This window comes from Hyperolius riggenbachi, chromosome 3 (genome assembly GCF_040937935.1).
Source record: "Hyperolius riggenbachi isolate aHypRig1 chromosome 3, aHypRig1.pri, whole genome shotgun sequence".
Classification (NCBI taxonomy): Eukaryota; Metazoa; Chordata; class Amphibia; order Anura; family Hyperoliidae; genus Hyperolius; species Hyperolius riggenbachi.
In genome coordinates, this window is record NC_090648.1 from 114,448,298 (window position 1) to 114,469,590 (window position 21,293).

The following is a 21,293-nucleotide window of genomic DNA, read 5'->3' on the forward strand; positions in this document are numbered from 1 at the left end:
CCCCTTGTAGCCAAGTCCCTTGTTGCAGCTCTGCTCCCAATATATACATACACACACAGCTGTATTATTTTACTACATGAGAGCACATGCTATATGGAGGAACAACAATGACATGCTGAACATAAGATATAGTATTCACTGTAACTTTGGCAAAACATTCAGAATGTCACCGATTGATACTGTTATTACAGGATCTTGGACTTAGTATGAGACAACAAGCTCTCAATGAGGCAGCTACAGTCAGACATCAATCTTAAGGTGCATACACATGCACTACTGTCGGCAACGACGCGTCCGCCGGACCCTTCCGCTGGGCGGATGTTCAGCTGACTGTAGCACGTGTGTACGGGCTGTCGGCGGACTGATAAGGCTGTTTCTGAACGATCCGCTCAAAAACAGCCTTATCAGTCTGCCTGACAGACTGTACACAAGCACTACTGTCGGAGGATCTGACGGACCCATCATTGCCGGCTGTATTGCGAGTGTCCGCACCTTAAAGGGAATGTCCAAGCAAAATGAAAAAATGAGTTTCACCTACCTGGGGCTTCTACCAGCCCCATGCAGCCATCCTGTGCCCTCGTAGTCGATCACTGCTGCTCCAGTCCCCCGCTGGCAGCTTGCCGACCTCGGAGGTCGGCGGGACGCATTGCGTACATTTTTACGCATTCCCACTAGTGCAGGAACATTAACACATACATTTTTACGCGTTACTGGTTCAATGCGTAAATTTTTACGCATAGAACCAGTAACGCGTAAAAATGTATGTGTTAATGTTCCTGCACTAGCGGGAATGCGTAAAAATGTACGCAATGCGTCCCGCCGACCTCCGAGGTCGGCAAGCTGCCAGCGGGGGACTGGAGCAGCAGTGAGTGACTCGGAGGGCACAGGATGGCTGCATGAGGCTGGTAGAAGCCCCAGGTAAGTGAAACTCATTTTTTTATTTTGCTTGAACCTTCCCTTTAACCCACTCCATTGTGTTGTAAAAGTAATCAGACACCATAAGGTCATTAGCCTGTGTGTGATAAGAATCTAGGAATCTCTTTGCAGTGATTGCTAAATAAGGGACAGTCTCCACCTTTTTTTAAAATGTGACTCCTTTGTAAGGTTGTACAGGAAGCCATCAGAACTGTGCAGCAGTGAGAGACAGATGTTTTTTTACGAACTCTAGGGAGCAGGGACAGTGTACAAATTCCAAAGTGTGTATGATTCCTTATCTGTGTGGTGGACACATGCAGTCAATATAACAATGGTGCGAGAGCAGAATACGTTTTCTCTCTCCATGCCCTTAGTTGTCAGTCTCTCAAACTTTTCCCCCCACGGGCCACCTGTGGCTTCTGGGCCCCCCTGCGGAGGCATCCCTTGCAGGGTCTATTGTTACGCCCCTGGATTCTGATATTGATATGTGTTTTAGTTGGCCCTGTGCCCCCTTTCACTTGCCTTTGTCTATTTAACCGCTTGCCGGCCGCGTCACGCCGATGGGCGTGGCCGCGGCGGCAGCCCCAGGACCAGCTAAAGTCGATTGGCATAAAGTCCTGGGGCAGCAGTTTGCAGGAGATCGCGCGCAGGCTGCACGCGCATCTCCTGCTTGGTGGGCGGAGCAGAGCCTTCAGTCTGTTACACTGCAAAAACCACCGTGTATTTACATGTACAGCGCTGCAATCAGGGGGACAAGAGAGCGATCGGCTCTCATAGGCGAAAGCCTATGACAGCCGATCGGCGTGATTGGCCGGCTGGGGGGAGGGAGGGGATTTTGAAAAAAATAAATAAATAAAATAGCAATAAATATTACTAAAAAAAACCCCCAAATAAATATTTATTAAACAAAAATAATAAACAAAGGGGGGGGGGGGGGGGCGATCAGACCCCACCAACAGAGAGCTCTCTTGGTGGGGAGAAAGGGGTGGGGGGGGGGGGAAATCACTTGTGTGCAGAGTTATAAGGCCCTGCAGCTTGGCCTTAAAGAGAATCTGTATTGTTAAAATCGCTCAAAAGTAAACATACCAGTGCGTTAGGGGACATCTCCTATTACCTTCTGTCACAATTTCGCCGCTCCTCGCCGCATTAAAAGTGGTTAAAAACAGTTTTAAAAAGTTTGTTTATAAACAAACAAAATGGCCACCAAAACAGGAAGTAGGTTGATGTACAGTATGTCCACACATAGAATAATACATCCATACACAAGCAGGCTGTATACACCCTTTCTTTTGAATCTCAAGAGATCATTTGTGTGTTTCTTTCCCCCTGCAGTTCTCATGCACTGAAGTTTCAGGCTGCTCTTTTCTTCCTGCAAACAGCTTTGCCCTTGTTTGTAATTCCTCAGTATGTGAAAGCCCAGCCAGCTCAGAGGACGATTTATCCAGCTTGTAAAAGATAAGAGAGAAGAGAGAAGCTGCCCTAATCTAAATAATACACAGGCAGTGTGCATAGAGGGGCCTGGAAGGGGGAGTTCATAGCAGAACCACAACACTGAAGAACTTGGCAGCCTTCCAGACACAGGCCGACAAGTCTGACAGGGGAAAGATACATTGATTTATTACAGAGACTGTGATAGTAGAAAGTGCTGCAGTTAGCCAGAACACATTAGAATAGCTTTTGGAACTTGTAGGATGATAAAAAACAGGATGCAATTTTTGTTACGGAGTCTCTTTAAAGCTGCAGTGGCCAATTAAGCAGAAAATAACCTGGTCACTAGGGGGGTTTAACACCATGGTCCTCAAGAGGTTAAAGGAAACCTGAGACATGCCATAGTGCCTGATTTACACTTAAAGGGATCTAAGCAGCTCCTGGCTTTAAATAGCTGTAAGGGCTGCCATTGTTCAGAAGCACAACCCCCTGCTATTTTACCACTGGCATTATCCAGGCTAGGTGTGAAATTCTTCAACTGTAACTGATGTTTTCTGTTTGAAGTACAAGGGGGTTTGTTTGTGGTCAATTAAGTCTAATGAGGTGATTTTTTTTATCTGCCTTCCACCATCTCCTGCTCAGCGTCCCGCAGGTCCTTTATGGACGGACAAAGTGGCTATTTTAACCCTTAGATGTAAAAAATGAGGTAAAATGAAAGTTTTTTTAAATAATAAATCACATTTTTAGAATGCATTTTTTATTTGCTATAGAGCTGCCCTGGGTGTTAAAAATGATGGGCTTCCTCCAGCCCTTTGGTGACTGTGGGCTCTATTGCCGTCCTCCCTGGCCACTCAGTTCTCCTGTGATCAGCTGTATTTTGTCCAGTCAGCCAGACTGTGCATGCAGTGGCCGGCTCAGTGCATGCCCCCCATTGTGCTCCCGCTGCTGGGAGCATTTCCGCGCCCGGTAGCAGAATGCTCCCAGCCATGGGAACGCGACATGGGCATATACATGGCCGGGCCACGCATGCACAGTCAGGACAAATTAACACAGCTGACCACATGAGAATGGAGTGGCCAGGGAGGACGGCGATAGAGCCAACGGTCTACATGGGACAGGAGGAAGCCGTAGGTAAGTATAAATCAGGCACTACGGCAAGTCTCAGGTACACTTTTTATCTCTTCCCTGCTCTCAAAAGCCATTTTCTGCTAGGAAAGTTTTTCTATAGTTGGAACTTCTTATCAGTGAGGGTCACACTGTAGTCACTTCCTGTCTGTGTCAGGTCTGAGTCAGCCACTTACATACCTGATATTTAACTCTTTCAGGCAGAGAAAGAAAAAAAAGGAACACAGCATAGTTATTTGTGTGCTAGGCACTGTGCATACACATGTCTATCTCATCATGTCACATGTCACCTCGGGTATCCTTTAAGGTCTCTACAAGGATGAGCACATGTCATCTTTGCATTATAGCCATAATGTGCCAGCTTGCACATGAGCTGAATCTCACACAGGTTTGCAGCAATCTGAAGTACTTGCCAGTATTTAGAGCAGCTCAGGGCTATGGCCCACTAGAGTGCTTTTAGACACACTTTGGAATCACTGGTGATCCAAAAGCAATAGGCTAATGAAAGTAAATGACTGCAAACCCAAAGGAACGATTGCGATTAGAGAAATCGCAATCACGGGTCATGCAACCTTTTTGGAGCAATTACGATCCAATACAAAGTTAAGGAGCAAAATCGTTTTTGAATTGCTGTTCAGAAGCGATTTTGCAGTGATTTTGTGAGCACTTGTGGTGTTTTTAACAATGTTTTTCTACCTACGTGTAGGTCCATGCGCCAGCTTTGGATACAAAGTGTACCATATACTGGTAACCTGGATGAGACTCAAATGTCAATAAACAGGCAGATCTAGGCACCAGTGCAGACAGTCCTGTGCCCTACATGTAAACAGGGAGAAGCTGGCAGCGTGCTAATGTGAGATAAGGATGACAATAGAGACAGCAGCTCTTATGCCTGGTACACACATACAATTTCCCGTCAGATAGACGGGTAGAATTGATTATTTCCTATGGGTCCGATCAGATTTCTGGTCTTTTACTGATTGATTTTGTATAAAAGTGATTGGAAAATTGATCATAAAAAAAATCAGAAGCCTGATCGGACCTGTCGGAAATAATTGATTACACTCATTTATCTGATGGGAAATTGCATGGTGTGTACCAGGCATAACAGAAGCAGTGGCGTAGCTAAGGAGCTGTGGGCCCAGATGCAAGTTTTACAATGGGGCCCCCCAGGCGCTCTATACATAACAATTGGTAAGGCGCACCAAATCCTGCCAATGGCAACTACAGTGTCAGAGGTGCAAGAAGGGGATGGGGAAAAGCTTGTTAATGATCACCACTATTCAAAGTATCTATACAAGTGATTATTGTGAACACAGGACCAATAGAGAGCTAATACTGTAGTTGAGGGAGGGCCCTTCGGGGACCCTCTGGCCCAAGGGCCCCGATGCGGTCGCTACCTCTGCACCCCCTATTGCTACGCCCCTGAACAGAAGGTGAGGGAAGCAAATAAGAAAGGCTTGGGGCCCAGGTGCACTTACATGTTTTTATTATGTGTTCTCTGCCCTTTTCTGCGCTTCTTGTTGATCACAGCAGTAAAGATGAACACGCGTCAGGTATTAACCCGTGACCTAAACTTAAGGCCAAAGCATAAACTGTGAAAGAGGCTTAACTGTGACGGGGTGTTAAAAGTGCAAAAGCCCTCAGACTTGCCGAGAGCAATGCAGCTTCTGCGAAGTGAATGTGCATCATTGCGCTACCGGCCGTAAGAGTTTTATGGTGAGTTGAAGTCCAGAAATAGGATGGATCTACCCATAGGGGTTGATTCATTAAGCTGCACTGCTAAAGCAGTACAGCTTAAAGGACAACTGTAGTGAGAGGTATATGGAGGCTGCCATATTTATTTCCTTTTAAGCAATACCAGTTATCTGGCAGCCCTGCTGATCCTCTGCATCTAATGTCTCGTTTAGCCATAGACCCTGAACAAGCATGCAGCAGATCAGGTGTTTCTGACATTAATGTCGTAACTGACAAGATTAGCTGCATGCTGTTTTCTGGTGTTATTCAGACATTGCTGCATCCACATAGATCAATTGGCAATGAAGAGAAAATGGAGGCACAGTTGAAAAAATAGAAATACCTTTTAATCCACGGTGTGCTGACACGCGGGGTACAGTGGGGGTGAGGGGATGCCTGACAGCTGTTTCGCTAAAAAAGCTTCCTCAGAGGCAAAGATTGGGAACAATCTTTGCCTGGGTTGTTCCCAATCTTTGCCTCTGAGGAAGCTTTTTTAGCGAAACAGCTGTCAGGCATCCCCTCACCCCCACTGTACCCCGCGTGTCAGCACACCGTGGATTAAAAGGTATTTCTATTTTTTCAACTGTGCCTCCATTTTCTCTTCATTGCCAATTGCTCAAGTGTATGCTCTGGAGAGCACGTTGATTATGGAGTACGCAATCCGGTGAACCCAGTACCCACCCACATCTGGTGCCAGTCTGTCTCTCCCTTATACAAGATCCACATAGATCAGCAGGGCTGCCAGGCAACTGGTATTGCTTAAAATGAAATCAATATGGCAGCCTCCATATACCACTCAATACAGTTGTCCTTTAATGTGAAGGAGCTGCCGCTAATGCATGCCTTACATAGCAGCGATTGCTGCTATGTAAGGAGTGTGCCTTCCTTAGTTAGGAGCGTGCCTTCCTTAGATAGGCGTGTATCTTACTTAGATAGGAGAGTGCCTTATTTAGGAGCATGCCTTATTTAGATAGGAGTGTATCTTACTTAGATAGGAGCGTGCCTTACCTAGATAGTAGCATGCCTTAAAGAGACACTCACCTGGGGCTTCTACCAGCCCCCTGCAGCAGTCCTGTGCCCCCGCAGCCACTCACCAATCCTCTGGTCCCCCGCTGCCAGCTAGTTTCATTTTTGCCGACAGGCCCGTCAGGACTGGCCACGCGTAGCTTTTTCCGCATTCCCGACTGTAATTAGCGCTATTGTGGGCCGCAACACGTACAAAAATACGCCTTGCCGCATTACCAACGCATAGATATGCGGCAACGCGTATCAAATCGGGCGTGTGTACAGTCCGTCGTTCAGCTGATAAGACTGGTCTTGAACGATCCGCAAGGAGACGAACAAGGGCTCTGTAGTAGAGGAGATGAACAAGGGCTCTGTAGTAGAGGAGATGAACAAGGGCTCTGTAGGAGAGGAGATGAACAAGGGCTCTGTTGGAGAAGAGATGAACAAGGGCTCTGTAGGAGAGGAGATGAACAAGGCAGGCTCTGTAGGAGAGTAATTGAACAAGGCAGGCTCTGTAGGAGAGTAATTGAACAAGGCAGGCTCTGTTGGAGAGGAGATGAACAAGGCAGGCTCTGTAGGAGAGGAGATGAACAAGGGCTCTGTAGGAGAGGAGATGAACAAGGGCTCTGTAGGAGAGGAGATGAACAAGAGCTCTGTAAGAGAGGAGATGAACAAGGGCTCTGTAGGAGAGGAGATGAACAAGGGCTCTGTAGGAGAGGAGATGAACAAGGGCTCTGTAGTAGAGAAGATGAACAAGGGCTCTGTAGGAGAGGAGATGAACAAGGGCTCTGTAGGAGAGGAGATGAACAAGGGCTCTGTAGAAGAGGAGATGAACAAGGGCTCTGTAGTAGAGGAGATGAACAAGGGCTCTGTAGGAGAGGAGATGAACAAGGGCTCTGTAGGAGAGGAGATGAACAAGGGCTCTGTAGTAGAGGAGATGAACAAGGGCTCTGTAGGAGAGGAGATGAACAAGGGCTCTGTAGGAGAGGAGATGAACAAGGGCTCTGTAGTAGAGGAGATGAACAAGGGCTCTGTAGGAGAGGAGATGAACAAGGGCTCTCTAAGAAAGGGGGAGGCTTACAGAGCCCCCCATACAGGGGCGTAACTAAGAGCCCCTGGGCCCCCCTGCAGAAAATGTGAGCGGGCAGGCAAACATACCTTCCGTGCGTCCGGACGCTTCTCGCTCTAGTGACTTACGCGACTTCCTGTTTTATACAGGAAGTTGGCATCTGTCACTAGAGCGAGAAGTGTCCGCGCTGGAACGCACGGAAGGTATGTTTGCCTCTTGCTGCCTGCCGCTCCGCTCGCTGCATTTCTATAGCTAGAAGCTGGAGTGGAGCACAGAGGGGAAAGCCCGAGGTGAGGCAGGGGGGGACCTTCCCCCCTCCCCGCCGAGTGTGGCCATAGCTTTCCCCTCGGGGTGCAACCCCTCCAGCCCCCCAAAACAGCCACGAGCGGGCCCTGGGGGGGCCCGGGCCCCCCCGCGGGCGCATGGGCTGCATCCCCTATTGTTTCGCGCATGCCCCCATACCATGTGGGCAGGTATGGTTAGTATGGTGGAGTCCCATGTAGGTTTACTATACCAACCTACAGGAGTTAAAAAAAATGTTTAAAAGGGGTGGATGACATGAAAGAATGCAGCCCCACCACCCTCAAAAGCTTTAATCAACCCCTTCTCACCAATACAGGCTGGTATAGCCAGGATGGTCCTTACACCCATTTTGAGCAAGTTTAATCCAGTGTGTTTACTCGCTTAAGCCACACAGAGTTTGTAGCTTTGTGAGGCTATGCTAACTATACCAGCCCACATGGTACATAATATGGGTGACTCTATAAGAGAGGTGAGACAGAGCTTTCCCCTCTCCTACCCAGGAGGAGGTGATGGGTTGTAGGTCCTGGAGGGCAACCTTTGATAAGAGGACACCCAGATGTCAAGCCCCTTTCAGGCTGTATATTTAGCTGAATTCTCCTCCCAGTGCACTCTGGGAGACCAGGTGTTATTTCTGTTTTCCTCTGAACATACAGTAAACAAACATTCTGCAGTGATGCACCTGCCATCATTAAAGATGTTGCCTCCTATGATATATTTCAGAATGTAAATCAGGGTGAGGAATGATTTTACAATCAGGAAACATTGACTTAATTTATAAATGAGTATTGTAGCAGTTTAATTCATGTTATATTCAGTAAATGCTCTCTTTAAACTCTCAACAGTTTTTGGTATTTTTCAGTGGTGTAAGACCATGGGGGCTGATTTGTGAAACTACTGCACACAAGCAGTGCTGGTTAATACTAGCGAGCACACACTACGTGCGATCCTGTCAACGTAGCATGCACTCTTCACATATGCGCGATCCTTCCTGCTGCAGCACGACCGAGATACTTCACTAGGATGGCTGCTACCACGTTGATTACCATAGTAGCGTCCGTGCTTGTGAAGTATTGCGGTCGCGCAACCAGCACATTGGCTATCATTCATAAAAGTGTTGTCGGTAACTAAAATCCGTGCGGGAAAATACCGCTGTCGGTATTTCAGCCTTCTGGGTGGTCATTCATAAAAATGTTGCCTGTTGCGATAGGAGTGCGGAGATATCCCGCTGTAGGCTGGCGGTAGGCATGCGGAAACAGGAGAAGCTGGCCGAGTCCCTCCGTGCAGTGTTCTCTCTGTTGCTGATTGGGAGGTCTGTCCCATTCACTTACATGTACTCCGCATGCTTATTGCTACATCCAGGGGAGCGGTAATCCCCGTCCACATACCGCCTGCGTTAGTTTTTATGAATTGACATTTTGTTACATTTCCGCATAGAATCACCGCAGAATGCAGTGATTTATCGCTTTGCTCGGAAAAGTCAACTTCGCATGCGGAAACAGCCTTTATGAATACACATTTTGCTCAGTGCTCGGTAAAGTCGGCTGTTTTTAACATTTCCGCATGCGGGAATGCTTTATGAATGATAGCCAATGCAGGGCAGCAGAAAGCATTGCGCATAAATGAAGCCCTGACACGACTGCACGTAGCGTGTGCTCGCTAGTATTAGCCCACGCTACTTGTGTGCGATAGCTCTCATAGATCAGCCCCATGGTCCTTAGAGCAAAATTTGTACTGAACCTCCCAACCTAGCAAGATTTTACACTGAAACATCCCCCTTCCCCCAACAATGCCCTAATCTGCCTCCCCAGGAGAGCAGCAGCACTCAGAGATGTCTGAGCAGGGGATGGAATGCACAGTACAGAGGTGAGAGATCTCAGTGTGGAGGGATAATCGGGTGTTTTTCAATACACAGGTGCTGCTACTCTTGGTTCTCCATGGTAAAGAAACAGACAAAAGGGAGAGAGTGCTCACTGAGTGAATGGGTAAGTAGCCATGGCCCATGAATTGGTTTCACCTGATAAAGTGAGCTATTTGCTACAAGTAGCTTTGAGAGCCTTTTTCTCAATTTTTAAAAAGAACCTGAACTCAAAATTTCCTCTCTGCTCTTCTAAAAAATACTCAACAGCAGAATAACCTTTAAAAAAGAACATTTCTTTATTACAGCTGATACAAATCCTACAATAAATCTGCAGTGTGCCTACTTCCTGCTTTCATGGAAGCAGACATGTTAACATCCTGTGTTTGGAAATTAGCAGCTCTACCTTTGCAGAGAACATCCCTGAGCTGACACAGCTGAGAGATCAAATTATGGTGGTGATTAGTCACAGATGGGGGAATTAGACTGGCTAAACTCTCTAAATACATACAGGGTGCATTTTTCTATGTTTTCCTTCTGTCCTGTGCAAGAGTTCAGGTCCACTTTAAGTCAGGGGCCAGGCATATCCTGTAGAATGTGGAGAACTGTCAGGATCCTGATTATTTCACTTACAGAGCAGTCAAGGATCCAGATGGTGAAGCTGTTTTCGCTGCTCTTACTTGCCACAGTGATGTTGGGACAAACGCTCTCAAGGGTAGGGAACCGTCCACTTGATCAGGTGAGGCCGATTCACTGGGCCAAGGCTATTTACACAGTGAGTGCCCTCCCACTTTTGTCACTTCTAAGCAATGGGGAACAGTTTTATCAGTTTCATAAAGAGGTACTAATGACATGTGACACGATGAGACAAATGTGTATGTACAGTGACTAGCATACACAGAACTAGGTTGTGTTCCTTTTTTCAGACTGTAAGGGTTAAAAATTCAGACTATAATTCGCAGCATCTCTGCCATTGGACTACAGTCAATTACTGGTAGCGAATTACAGCTGATAAAACTCTGTGTGGCTTAAGCGAAGTAAACACGCTGGATTAGCTGACCAGCGGGCGAGATGGCGGCGTGAAGAGAGAGCTCCGCTCCTGACTCCTCTAGATGCACCGCAGTCAGTGTCCAGAAGCAATGGCGGGGAAGAACAACAAGCTGAATCCCGTTCCTAAGCCTCAGGGAGAAGAAGGACCCCAAGCTTCCCGCAATATACCTGCTATTTTTAAGCAGCATAAGGTCACCTCGGCCGGCGCGGCGGCTGCAAACATGGCGCCCACGTCCACCAGAGGCCCGGACCCACCCGATCTCCATAATGAACAAGACACCTCTCCGGTAAGCACCGCAGACATGTTCCAATACCTGAAGCAGCTTCCAACAATGCATGATATGACATCCTTAGCTGCAGACATCAAAAATAGCATGATGGGCGCTGTCCACGAGATAAGAGAGGATCTTCGGGGCCTAGCCGCTAGATTAGGGGAGGCAGAAAAAGCTGGAGACAGCCGAGACGCTGCCATCGAAGAGCTACAATTAGCGGCGGTTACCCATAACACTCAGCTTATTGAATTAAACAGGCAGATGGAAGACCTCGATAACAGAGGCAGGAGGCACAATATAAGAGTGAAAGGTCTACCGGAGTCGGTGGGTCCAGAAGATATACAGGCGGCCGTACAATCCATCTTTAACAGCCTGTTGGGCAGACCGAAAGAAAGCACTATTACCATGGACCGAGCGCACCGGGCCCTGCGCCCCAAGGGAAAGGAGGGGTCTACGCCACGAGACATTGTATGCCACTTAGTTGATTTCACCATTAAAGAGGAGATAATGAAACAGGCCAGAACGCAGGACGCAATACTCTTCAACTCAGACGAAATAAAACTGTTCCAAGACCTCTCCCCGATCACTTTGCAGAATAGGCGAGCATTAAAACCGCTTCTAGATGAACTGCGTAAGGCTAATATAACATACCAGTGGAGATTTCCCTTCGCGCTCTACGCGTTCAAAGAGGAGTGTTCAGGCCTATTACGCACTCCGGAAGACTTGGAGAAGTTTTGTGCAGACCTTAAGATCCCGTATACGGAGGTGCCCGAGTGGTATCAGGAATTCCGCCTCCCAGAAGTGCTGGGCCACATGCACGAAGAAGGTGCTATTGTACCCCTGAGAGGCTTTACCTCCAACCTTCCACGCAGATACCGCGGTAGGGGTATGAGACCTAAACGAGGTACACCATATGGCGCCCTCCGTAACCGAGACAGAGAGAGACATACCTCGCAAAGAGACAGTGAATCGTCTACGGGACCCTCGGTGGACTGATGTACCTGTTGTCCTGCTTTTGGGTAACCTTTTCAATCCTATACAGCGATCTGGGAGATGTAAAATCTTTACTTGTTTTAATATAAATATGCTCCTTAAAGATTGTTTAGGTGGCAGAACAGTCTCGAGACATATAATCACCCATTTTCTACCCCCTCTGATATGAGGGCGAAGAGAGGTCACTTTTCCTTGCATGACGATGGACTGGGAGCTAGTTGGCGGTCATTCTGCTGTGGTTTGCACTTGTCCAGCCATTCTAATGTTTTACTCCCTCTCCTCCCCCCCCCCCCTGTTTTCTACCTGCTCCCTCCTTCCCCCTCCCCTATACCCTTCTTCCCTCTCCTCTCCTCTTCCCTTGCCTTTTCAGCTACCCTTCCCCCTATCCCTCCCTTATTCCTAACCTGTCCTACCAGTTTTTCTTAAATGGCTGACATGTAGTTATGAGTTAGACTATATATGCTGTTTTGTTCGATACTAGCTCTCATTTTCCCCTAGCCTACCTATAGCATAATGATAAATATCTGACTGCTTGCATTGGGAGGAGCCAACAGGAGTAAGCTGATACTTTTTGGTTGATACAACACCCTTTCTGTTTTCTCTTTGGTTCAAAAAATCAGTTTATAGCTGCTGGACCATTCTGTTGAGGATACAGATTATATATATTTTTCTGTGTTCGGCTCTTTGTTGCCTCCCCCCAAAGTCTCGCATTTGCTGGTTGGGTTCATTTCCCCACCTGGGTCGGCTCGGGGCGGTCACACCCTTCTCACTGTTAGGGAGAGGTGGGCCGGCCGCGAGTGGTCCCAACTACATCCCAAACGTATTAGTGAGGGGCCTCCCGTGTTCTGGAGACCCCTCAGGGATTATTGTTCCTCAAGCTCTGGTTCTGTGACGCCCATCCTCGATTTCGCTTGGCGGATTCTTGGTGGGGCCTTGCAGCGTAGAGTCAGTTCGAAACTGCAGATACGGGGTAGTGTTCTCCCCATGGCACATACAGTGTGGTCTATTACCACGTTCTCCTTTGTGAAGCTAAGACCTTTGATATCTGCATTATTTTTACTTGTTCTTGCCGGTCTGGTTTTCAACATGGGACCCCTGCGTGTCACTACATATAATTTGAAAGGACTTAATAATCCGAATAAGAGACACTCACTTCTACGAGAGCTCCACAAACTAAACTCAGATGTTGGCATACTACAGGAGACCCATTTTAAACGAGATCAAGTCCCTGTCCTAAGAGATAAATATTACACGCAGGTCTTCCATGCAACGACCTCGGTTGGCAAGACCAAAGGGGTATCAATTGTTCTGCACAAAAAACTGAATTTTAGCCTAATGGATCAAATCCAGGATGATAATGGAAGATTTCTCTTCATCAAGGGCAAAATTGGCAAAGATGTATATACAATAGCTTCAGTATACTCACCTAATACTAAGCAGCCACGTTTTTGGAGCTCCATTATTTACAAGTTAAGAGGTTTTTGTGAAGGCACTTTACTTATTGGTAGTGACATAAATGTCCCCCTTGAACCGGTTATAGACACCTCAAATGGAAAATCATCCCTTCCATTCCAATCTATAGCACAAATAAAGAAGTCTCTCATCTCCCTTCAATTACTAGATGCCTGGCGTTTAGCGAACCCTTCAGGGAGAGATTACACCTTTTTCTCTTCGGTGCATAATAAATACTCGCGTATAGATACAATCTTTTTAATGCAGAGAGACCTGCACCGTTTAACTTCAGCAGATATAGGTATTCTCTCAATTTCTGATCATGCACCAGTCACCATTTCTCTTCTTGAACCTCAACATTCACAAAAACAGTGGATTTGGAGGTTAAACCCCTCTTTGCTGACATATCAGGACAATAAAGAGAAAGTAGAACGGACATTGAGAGAATACTTTCATCTGAATGACACGGAAGATATCAAACCAATGACACTTTGGGAAGCTCATAAGCCGGTCATCCGGGGATTGTTTGTCCAGTTGGGGGCCCAACAAAAAAGAGAACTCGAAGCTATGCTGGATCTACAGATCCAGAAAATACGAACCTTAGAACTTCAACACAAGAGGTCACCAGTTGACTCTATTACTGAGGAGCTGAAACAGGCAAGACAGGCCTTGTTGGTAGCTCTAAACAGAAGAGCAGAAAGGGCTTTCCTATACAGGAAAAAACTATTCTATGAAGAAGGCAATAAGCCAGGCAAACTATTGGCTCGCACTTTAAGGCAACGGAAAATGGCTCTCCAGGTCAATGCTATCAAAAAAGCGGATGGCACCACAACCCAACACATAAAAGAAATCGCAGAGAGGTTCAGGCAGTTTTACAGCAATCTCTATAATATCAACCCAGATTCTACACCCCAGAGGACTTCTAAAGCAGTTATCCAAGCCTTCCTGCATGCTAATGACCTCCCAAAATTGAGTGAACAGACCTTGGAGGAAATGGAGAACAGCATAAGCAATGACGAATTTATTCTGGCACTGAAGCAATCAGCAACGGGCAAAAGCCCAGGCCCAGATGGGTTAACCACTCAATACTATAAAAAATTTCGCGATTTGCTGTCTCCCTATTTCCTGAAGGCCTTTAATTCAATTCCAAAAGATAACAAACACTCTCTAGATCTTCTAGAAGCACACATAACTGTAATCCATAAAGAGGGGAAGGACCCCCAAGACTGCTCTGGTTACAGGCCAATCTCGCTCTTGAATAATGACTTGAAATTATTTGCCAAAATTCTCGCTAATCGTCTCATTGTACATATACCATATTTGATTTCTAGAGACCAGACTGGATTTGTTCCCGGGCGCGAAGCCAGAGACAACACTATCAAAACGCTAGATATCCAGTGGTGGCTTTCTCGGCATTCGGTGGGGGGTCTTCTTCTCTCCACGGATGCCGAGAAGGCCTTTGATCGGGTCTCGTGGGACTACATAGAGGTTCTCCTTGACGCGATCGGCCTGGGCCAGAGCATGAAGGGATGGATCTCCCTCCTATATTCCGACCCCAATGCTAGAGTGAAGGTGAATTGCACCTTATCAGACCGATTTACACTGCATAATGGTACAAGACAGGGATGCCCTCTCTCCCCACTCATCTTTATCCTGTCCTTGGAACCCTTTTTAAATGCCATACGCAAAAATACCAATATTCATGGCGTACACATTGGAACCAAGGAATACAAAGTAGCAGCCTTTGCTGATGATATGATCTTTTATGTGACACAACCTCTAATCTCAATTCCCAATCTTCTAAAAGAATTTAAAACTTTTGGAGAAATTTCCAACTTAAAGATCAATTTTCAAAAATCGATAGCCATGAACGTCTCTCTTCAGGAGAGAATCGCTGAGATTTGCAGAAGTAGCTTCCCTTTCTCATGGACTTCAACTTCCTTTAGATACCTGGGAATACAGATTACAAGACACCTTAAAGATCTCTTTAAATACAATTATCACCCCCTATCTACACAATTGCACAAAAGCATTGGTGAATGGGGAGAGAGGCCATTATCATGGTTTGGACGTATAGCGAGTTTAAAGATGACTGCCTTGCCGCGCATATTGTATGTTTTTCAGACAGTACCCATCCTGCTACCTAAGACGTGGCTACGAGACATGCAGAAATCATTAGTGAGATTTGTCTGGGCGGGCAAGCCCCCTAGACTACACCAACGTAAACTCATATACCCGAAACCCAAGGGAGGATTGGGCCTTCCAGATCTCGCATGCTATTATCATGCCTCCCTTCTCTCCAGAGTAGTGGATTGGCACTGTAATGTCGACTCAAAAGACTGGGCTACTTTAGAAAACGAAAGCTTTGAAGTTCCTATTAAATGGCTACCTTGGACAAAGACCTCGGACATATCCAAATCACTATTAGTGGACTTAACTGATCATCCCCTACTGACACCAATCTTTAAAAAACTTCACTCAATATTCATTTCTTCCAAACTCTCGTCGATTCCAGGCCCATTATCCTCAATCAGAATGAATAGTACATTCCCTTCAGGCGAACACCCGAAATTCCTAAAAGGCTATTCCCCAAATCCAGATTTGCTAATAAAAGACTTTTTGACGGGTTCAAGCCCCCCGCTAATGAAACCTCTCACTGTTCTGAATGCTGATTCGGAAGAGCCAATTCCGTTTTGGTCCTTTTTACAAATTCGCAGCTACATAACTTCTCTTACCTCTAAAGAAACTTACACCAGACCCCTTACGCCTCTAGAATCCATGTGTACACAGGCCACTCCTCAGAGACATCTTTTATCCAAATTATATTTAGATTTACTATTAGGGAATGCTTCACCTCCTTTTCTCTTTTTAGAGAAATGGGAGAATATCTTGGGTAGATCATTTGATGGGGAGGAATGGACAAAAGTATGCAACTTAGCTCACAAAAGCTCTATCAATGTTACGATGCAAGAATGCAATTTCAAACTTTTGGCTTGCTGGTACCGTACTCCTGTTCTCCTCAACAAAATCTACAGCTCCCAATCTGCTCTCTGCTGGAGATGTAATACTCATCCCGGCGACATTCTCCACATATGGTGGTCGTGTCCTCTCATTACCACCTATTGGAAATCCATACAAGTATGGATCAAAACCATTGCAGAATTTAATATACCGTGGGCCCCAGAAGCCTTTCTCCTCCATCTCATGCCCGGAACAGGTAAGGGATACAAAGGATCCCTGCCCTGTCACCTTTTGAACGCAGCCAAAGCCTGCATACCAGTACTCTGGAGATCCACGAACCCACCTTCAGTTAAGATGTGGTTGGAGAGGGTCCAGACAATAGCTAACATAGAGGAGCTAATCTCTCTTAAACAGGAAAAACCTGATAAATTCACCAGAACATGGGCGTTGTGGTATGACTTTATGGACAAGGAGACTTATAAGGATATTATGAGAAATTAATCAAGACTGGCCTACTTGGCCCTTCCCGGAGCTTCATCTCTTTTCTCTCTATATATCTCCCTATCTATGGAAAAGGGGGCCCCTAACTGGACAGACACCTCAAGAGACAGGAATCCCGGAGCTTTAAAAAACTAGACTTCATCCTATAGTATACACATAAAAAGTTGCTGTTGTGCCATGGGGAGACATAAAGACATAATCTCTGATTATTACTCTTAAGAAGAACACACTTACCCCTTTAAATGCTAGAGTGACTCAAACAATATCTTGCCTCACCAGAACAGGCTAAACTAGAATCATGAGGGGGTGAACAAACAACTGACGCAATGAGAATTTCTTAGTATGAGGACGAGATTTTTTCTCTGTTCTACTCCCTTCTAACTATAAGAATAATGCTGTAGAATTGATTTCAATACGCAAACTCTCTTATGTATCCCTATACCCCTCCGTTATTTGACATGTTGAACCTGTTCACACAATGCCTGTATTGCGAATTATCTATATGAATCTAACATCTGCTTGGTTTTGCGTTTTCAACTGTTTGTCAATGTTTGTACACTCTATTCCTGATTCAATAAATAAATATATTGTTAAAAAAAAAAAAAAACACGCTGGATTAAACTTGGTCAACATGGGTGTAAGGACCATCCTGGCCAAGAATCTTATTTCTACACGAGTCCCTTCATGTCGACTAAAAATGCAGCATGCCCCACTAACCCTTCAGTATGTTGCTCACCCTGCCCATTATAAGCCACCATGTTGTATGCTGTGCATCATCCCTCCTCCCCTCCATAGATACAGACATGTCGCTAGCCTCTAGACTAGTGATGTGTTTGTGTAGCACTCTGCCTCAAACCGCTGCCCGTGGAATGAAGCCCGAATCCCTGCAGGCAAAAGTGTATGCTAGGTTTATACATAGCTTAAAAAACATCCGTATGAAAAAGACAAAAATTCTCAATGGCTCAAAAATTTTCTGTGTGGGAACTGGAACAAAACTGTCGTCATTCACCAGAGACAGTAAAAGCTTTAAAACGGCATTTTTAACTTTAAGATACAAAATAAGACTTTGGGGTTCCAGGAAAATATTATGGCCCATAGATGCAATTGCTTATTTCATCAGTTTGTTTCCACTTTAGGATTGCTTTAAAGGGAACCAGAGACGTTGGGGGAAAGCTGTTAAACATACCCGGGGCTTCCTCCAGCCCCATACGCACGGATCGCTCCCACGCCGCCGTCCTCAGCTGCCTGGATCCGCCGGTGCCGGGTCCCGTCATTACCGCCAGTCGGCCGGCAGACGCGGCCAATTGTCTGCATCACAGGGGGCTCCCTCCATATAAGTACGCGTGAGGCTGCATAATGCGCAGCCGCATGCGTACGGGTATGGAGGGAGCCCCTGTGATGCGGACAATTGGCCGCGTCCGCCGGAAGTGACGGGACCCGGTACCGCCGATACAGGAAGCGGTGGACGGTGGCGTGGGAGCGATCCGTGCGTATGGGGCTGGAAGAAGCCCCAGGTATGTATGAAAGCTTTTTCTGGTTTTAACGAGCGTTCCTCTGTGGTTCCCTTTAAAGTGAACCTGAGGTGAGAGGGATGTGGAGGCTGCCATATTTATTTCCTTGTGAACAATGCCAGTTGTCTGGGCAGCCCGGTTGATCATTTGGCATAAGTAGTGTCTGAGTTAAACCCTGGAACAAGCATATGGCTAATCCAGTAAAACCTGAGTCAGAGTACCTGATCTGCTGCATGCCTGTTCAGGGTTCATGGCTAAAAGTATTAGAGACACAGGGTCAGGAGGACTGCCAGGCAACAATGAAATAAATATGGCAACCTCCATATACCTTTCACCTTGGGTATCCTTTGATGATTATCACTGTGAAAAGCAAACATAGTTGATATGCGGCTGTTTTTAGGCATAGACAAACCAGGCAAAGGCCTGGAGTGACAGCTGCAGGAGGGGGCACCATAGAGGAAATGTATACATTGCTGCTAGTTTAATTAAAGAAGATCTGTGGTGCATTTACAGCACATTAAAATAAACATATTACTGTTTCCCTCATTATTCCCCCTCTTCATTTCTCCTATTTTTGTCGCCCCCGCTGCCAATAAATATTTTAATTAATAAAATATAATTTTTAAACCTTTAGGCAAGATGGCTGCAATGTAAAGTGCTTCTGGGTCAGTACACTGTCTCCCTGTACTGCTGTGCACCAGAGCTGAGCTGAGCTGAAGCCTTAAAGAAACTCTGAAGTCTCTTTTTTTTTCTTGTTTTTGTCATAAAATCCTCTTAAAGAGACACTTAAGTCAAACAAAAAAAAATGAGTTTTACTCACCTGGGGCTTCCAATAGCCTCCTGCAGCTGTCCGGCGCCCTCGCCATCTCCCTCCGATCCTCCTGGCCCCGCCGGCAGCCACTTCCTGTTTCGGTGACAGGAGCTGACAGGCTGGGGACGCGAGTGATTCTTCGCGTTCCTGGCCACAATAGCGCCATCTATGCTGCTATAGCATATATCATATACCATATAGCAGCATAGAGGGTGCTAATGTGTCTGGGAACGCGAAGAATCACTCGCGTCCCCAGCCTGTCAGCTCCTGTCGCCGAAACAGGAAGTGGCTGCCGGCAGGGCCAGGAGGATTGGAGGGAGACGGCGAGGGCACCGGACAGCTGCAGGGGGCTATTGGACGCCCTAGGTGAGTAAAACTCATTTTTTTTTGTTTGACTTAAGTGTCCCTTTAAGCATGAACACCCCAGTTAAATTGCCACATCCCCATGGCAGCTGGGTGATTTATTACAGATTAATTGACCTGCAAAGTTCTATGACTTTGCAGGTCGCAGATCATGCTGCCCTAACACGCAGGGCTTCTCTTCCTGGAGAGGCTGAGCTTTAGGCTGTAGCTCAGCCTCTCCGCAATTAATCTCTGCAGATCTCTGCCTCCTCCTCCTCGCTCCTCTCAGGGAAAGAAGACTGAGAGGGGCGGGGAGAGACAGCGATCCACAGAGATTGACTGTGGAGGAGGCAGAGCTAGAGCCTAAAGCTCAGCCTCTTAAAGGAAGTGAAGCCCTGTGAGCCTCAGAGCTTTGCAGGGCTATTTCAGTGTAATAAATCACCCAGCTGCCACGGGGATGTGGAGATTTAACTGGGGCATTCATGTTTTAGAGGTTTTTATGATTAAAACAAGAAAAAAAAAAAAGAGACTTCAGGGTCTCTTTAAAGGGACTCCGAGCTCATCTAAAAAATAAAAGTTATACTCACCAGGGGCTTTCTCCAGCCCAGTGCTGGTCGGGAGGTCCCCCGCCGGCGTCCTGGCTCCTCTCCTTCTCCCCGCTCCGGAATGGCTGACAGGCCGCAGCCCGGGCGACACTCTCCCGAGTGTCGGGCTGCTTCTTCCGCATATGACGCGGATTACGTCACACGCCGGCCGGCGTGAAAGTACTGCGCATGCGCGATTAAAGCGCGCATGCGCAGTACTTTCACGTTGGCCGCCGTGATGACGCGAGGCGGCCGGCGTGTGACGTAATCCGCGTCATATGCGGAAGAAGCAGCCCGACACTCGGGAGAGTGTCGCCCGGGCTGCGGCCTGTCAGCCATTCCGGAGCGGGGAGAAGGAGAGGAGCCAGGATGCCGGCGTGGGACCTCCCGACCAGCAATGGGCTGGAGAAAGCCCCTGGTGAGTACAACTTTTATTTTTTAGATGAGCTCGGAGTCACTTTAAGAGGCAGATATCCCTCCCCCTGCTGTCTGGAGCTTGCAGGAAGGTCAGGGATGACTCATCAGATGATGTGCAGCAGGGGGAGGGGAGGCATATAGCAGGAAGTAACAGCTCCTAGACTGTCTTCCTCTTCCTGAAGCACAATATTCATCTAACTAGAGGAATAATTAGAAAGGAGCAGGAGAGAGACAGCACAGCTGTTTCTACATGAGATAGGGAAAAAAAGATTAGTACTTATGAAAGGAACATATCTCTTAATTTAAATTGCATTTTCAGTGGATCGCTCAGAAGCAGCCTTATCAGTCTGCCGACAGCGCGTACACATGCGCATACTGTCGGCTAAAGACCACCCAGCGGGAGGGTCCGGCGGACCCGTCGTTGCATTTGGTAGTACGTGTGTACGCACCTTATGACAGGGATTAGTGATGATTTTAACACATAAATGGGTACTACTGATTACAGGGCCGGCCCTAGACTTTTTGCCGCCTGAGGCAAAACATTTTTTTCCGCCGCCACCCCCCCTCCCCCCGGTGGGGGTGGGGGGCGCTCTGGGGGGCCGCCGAGCTGGAGGGGTAGCTGGCAGGACGGGGGTATTGGGCCTCGCGGCGGGGAGGGGGTCGTACCCCCCCCCCTCCCTCGCCTGGGTCCCCCGTCCTCCGCTCCCCTCCAGCCTTACATAGAAGCAGCCGCTATTTGTAAGACGCACGGGCGGGGAGGACTCACCTCTTCCCAGCGTGCGCTCCACTGACATCACTTCCTGCAGCGTTGCAGGAAGTGACGTCAGTGGAGCGCACGCTGGATTGAGGAAGAGCGACTGCTTCTATGTAAGGCTGGAGGGGAGCGGAGGACGGGGGACCCAGGCGAGGGAGGGGGGGATCCGACCCCCCCTCCCCGCCGCTAGGCCCAATACCCCCGTCCT